The sequence below is a fragment of the Vombatus ursinus genome, unplaced genomic scaffold, assembly GCF_900497805.2.
Source record: "Vombatus ursinus unplaced genomic scaffold, bare-nosed wombat genome assembly UNPS02014807.1, whole genome shotgun sequence".
Classification (NCBI taxonomy): Eukaryota; Metazoa; Chordata; class Mammalia; order Diprotodontia; family Vombatidae; genus Vombatus; species Vombatus ursinus.
This window is the reverse complement of record NW_020954585.1, coordinates 62,814,333-62,818,852: the sequence shown is the minus strand read 5'-3', so window position 1 is coordinate 62,818,852 and position 4,520 is coordinate 62,814,333. Positions and strand designations below refer to the sequence as shown.

Below are 4,520 nucleotides of genomic sequence, written 5' to 3'. Positions count from 1 at the left end.
GGGCTCCTTGGATGTGGACCATTATATAAAGCAAGAAGTGGGGAGTGGAGGTTGGAAGTGGATGGAGAGGGGGTAAAGGGAGAAGGGAAGAGAGGAGACAAAAACAAAGTTTTCCTGATAGGAATGCAATCAAAAGCAACACAAGGTTCCAGAAAATGCTTCTGAAGCAACGGAATCCGTGTTTTTTTGGAGTCAAGGAGAATTACTCAGTGATGTGAGCCTATTCCAGGCTCTTCCTCTGGTCGCATTCCAAGACTCTCCAGGGGGAAGATCAGTCATATCATGGTCTCATAGAATCAAAACATCAGAGCCAGAAGGGACCTTAGAGATTATCTAGTGTAACTTCATTATTTTACAGAAAAAGAAACTGAGGCTAAGAAGAAAGGAGTTTGAAGTAGACTTTAACATTAATGCAGATATTAACAATTTTGTTTTGCTGTGTGCCTATTTGCTTAGTATGGAGATGCACATAGATATAGCTGCACTGAAAATTTCTTCTTTTTATTATTTAAAAATTTAAACGGATACTTTTTTGCTTTCATATTGTTTATATTTCCATATATATCATTCTCCCGCCCCTCCACACTCCTCTGCTCTAACTTATAAGAACGAATGCAAAAGAGCGGGAGAAAAAGCAGTTCTGTTAAATGAACCAACATTTCAATTGAGTCTGATGGTATGTGCCATGTTATATACTCCAACCACCACCCCATCTCTGCAAAGAAGAGAGAGAAGAGTGTTTTCTTTGGGTACAAGGGAAGTCATGGTAGTTGTATTCATATTATTTTTGTTCTTTCCATATACATTGTTGTAGTCATCATGGAGATTTTTTTCTTGCTTCTGCTTACTTTAACAGATTACATCTTTTCTTGCTTTTCTCTCTGAATCTTCATATTTGTCATTTCTTATAGTGTAGTAATGTCCCATTACATTAATGAACCACATTTTTTATCCACTCTCTCCACACCCTCCTCCCCCACTGATGGGCATCTACTCTGATTCTAGTTCTTTGCTACTGTGAAAAGTGCTGTTATAAATAGCTTGGTGTCTGTTAGGCCTTTGATATAAAAAATCTTTAGCTTTTGACAGTGTTGACTCCTAGATACTCTTCCTCTATTTTTCCTAGCTACTTTTTGCATTCTAGGTTTTTTTTTGGGGGGGTGATGGTTGAGAAGAAGAGAATAAGAATTTATTTAGTGCCTACTATATACCAAGACTGTGCTAAGTACTTTACAAATATTATTTCATTTAGGACATTGCTCTGCCTTCCTATTTGTCTGGTTACTACCTCTTGGTCTCCTTTATCAGATCATCATCCATGTCATTCATAGGTACGTGTAGAGCATTTTATTAGGTTATGTGCCCAGAAAATTTAATTTTTTACTTTATAAAAGGTAAAAATTTATTGAATTCTCAATTTTAAAAGGCTTTATTTTTTATTAATCAAATACACTAAATGAATGAATTAATGAATAAACAAATATTTATTAAATGCTTACAAATTCAAGTAAAAATAAAAACAGTTCTTGCCCTCAAGGGACTTACAGTGTACTTGGATACATAAAGAGGAGCTAAAATTAGAAAGCAGGAGGCAGGGGGAGGGTGAGAGTACCTCAGCAATGATTTGGAAAAGGCCAGGAAGTGATGTCTTGGTTTCAAGGAAGTTAAGGCAAGAGCTTGGTTAGAGCCCATTGTCCCAGGAGAATTTAAAAAAAAGCAAAAAAAACCAAACCCAAAAACCAAACAAACAACCAAACCACCAACACAATTTCTTAAAAAAAAATACAAACTTAAAACATGAGACACAAATATCAATTTTTTTTGAGATGTTAGAATGTGCCTGAGAGAACTAGGCATTATATATACACATACATATATATGTATGTATACATATGTGTATAAACATTTCTCTCTCTCTCTCTCTCTCTCTCTCTCTCTCTCTCTCTCTCTCTCTCTCTCTCTTTATCTATGTTTTTTTTTTTTTTTTTTCATTCAGGACATTTATTTTAACAAACAGTTGAATCCTCAAGATGAACTAGATGCTGCAACAGCTGTGTTCTTGGGTTTAGGTGTTGTTCCTTCACGGAATCCATTCCTGAATGGGCGATAGACAATTTTTAGGTGCCTCATTTGACCAGTACCAGTGGTGCTGCATCGCTTAGCCTTTGCACTCCAATTATACTTTCTCTTGTGTTTAGCAGGATGTCCACATTTGCCACATGTTGACTTCTGAAGATGGTATGCCTTAGAACCACAAAGAAGGCACAAAGTGTGCGTCTTATTCCAGCGCTTACCAAATGAAGACGTCCCCTTCGTCATCTTCCTCCTGCTGCTGGGACCAAAAAAAAGCAACCATGAATGTTCTTTAAGCCTCTTCTCTTTTCTGTTGGTTTTCTATACCTTGTTTGGGTAATTTCATCAATTCCCATAGATTCAACTATCAGCTTTGCTTAGGTGACTTCTCAGTTTTACATTCAGCCTTAATGTCTCCCCTGAACTCCAGTTCTATATCAAATAAAGTCAACAAGCATTTATTAAGTATCTACTATGTGCCAAGCACTAGGCATACAAAGAAAGAAAAAGAAAGTCTCTGTTCTCAAGAACCTTAGAATCTAATGACAGAGGCAACATTTAAATAACAAGGTACAAATAAGATATAGATAGAATAAATTGGAGATAATCACTAGATAGAAGTCATTAGTATTAAAGAGGATTGGGAAAGACTTCTTGTAGAATGTGAAATCTTAGCTGGAACTTGGTGGAGGACAACAAGCCAGGAAATGGAGATGAGGAAGTAGAGAATTCGAGGCATAGGGACAGTTGGTGAAAATGTACAGTCAGGAGATTGTCTTATTTGAGAAACAATAAAGGCAGCCAGTGTCACTAAACCATAGATAGATATTTCCCTCTGATGAAGGAAGAATAAGGTGTAAGAAGACAGGAATGATAGGAAGGGGACAAGTCATGAAGAGCTTTAAAAGCCAAGCAAAGGATTTTATATTTGATCCTAGGGGTAATAGGGAGCCACTGAAGTTCATTGAGTAAGAGGATGACATGGTCATACCTGTGCATGACAATTTAACAGCTGAGTGAAGGATGGACTGGAGAGGGGAGAGACTTGAGGCAGGAAGATCAATCGGTGGGCTACTCCAACAGTCTAGGCTTGAGTTGATGAAGGCCTGCACCAACATGGTGGCAGTGTCAAAGGGCTTATATTAGAGATGTTACCAAGGTAAAATGACAGTACTTGGCAACTGATTGAATATGAATGATGAGAAAGTGAGGAGTTGAGGATGACACCTAGGTTGTGGGCCCGAATGATGGGAAGCATGGTGATGTCCTTGACAATAATGGAGAACTTAGGAAGATGGAGGGTTTTGAGGGAAAGACAATGAGTTCAGTTTGGGACATGCTGAGTTTGAGATATTTACAGGACATTTAGTTCAAGGTGTCTAACAGAAAGTAAGAGATTCAAGACTGCAGGTCATGCCAGATAGACATGTTCACTATTCAGTGAACGCTTCAAACTAAACATGTCTAAATCAGAACTCATTATCTTCCCCAACACCTGTTCCTCCTCTGTACTTCCCTATTTCTGTTTCATTATCAATGATGTCTTTAAATATAGTGTAGTTTTCATTGCTTATTTTTTTTAGCCATGTTTAATGATTGACTTTGTCTGAGATCACATTTGCCACCATGATTTTTTAATTCACCTGAGGCATAATAGGTTCTACTCAAATTCCTTATTTTTTTTTCCAAAGGTCAAAATGTCAGAGACAATTAATTAATTATTAATTAATGCAAAGTTCACACTGGCAAAATTAATTGGATTAGCTGGAGTTCTCTCTTTCCCAAGCAAAATTTTTTTTCTTTTTTTAAAAAATAATTTATTTATTTATTTTTAGTTTTCAACATTTACTTCCATAAGATTCTGAATTTAAAATTTTCTCCCCCTCCCTCTTAAAATGGTGTGCAATATGACATAGGCTCTACTTATACATTCATATTAGTCATATTTTCACATTAGTCATGATGTCAAGAATTAGAACCAATGGGAGGAATCATGAGAAAGAAGAATCAAAACAAAACAACAAAAGAAAAGGAGAACAAATAGTATGCTTCCATCTGCATTCAGATTTCATAGTTCTTTCTCTGGATGTGGATAGCTTTTCCCATCATGAGTCTTTTGTAGTTGTCTTAGATCCTTGAGTTAAATCTATCAAAATCAGTCGTCACATAGTGTGGTTGTTACTGTGTACAATGTTCTCCTGGTTCTGCTCACTTGACTCAGCATCAGTTCATATATTCTTTCCATGTTTTTCTGAAGTCTGCTTGCTCACCATTTCTTATAGCACAGTAGTATCCCATTACATTTGTATACCACATCTTGTTCAGCCATTCCCCAATTAATGGGCATCCCCTCAATTTCCAATTCTTCATCACCACAAAAAGCTGCTATAAATATTTTTGTACATGTGGGTCCTTTTTCCATTTGTATGATCTCTTTGGGATACAGC

General features: G+C 36.6%; 1 pseudogene; it reads right to left on the bottom strand.

The window, feature by feature from the left end:
- Positions 1 to 1,996: 1,996 nt before the first annotated feature.
- LOC114051917 lies at positions 1,997 to 2,320 on the bottom strand (annotated as a pseudogene).
- Positions 2,321 to 4,520: the final 2,200 nt, after the last annotated feature.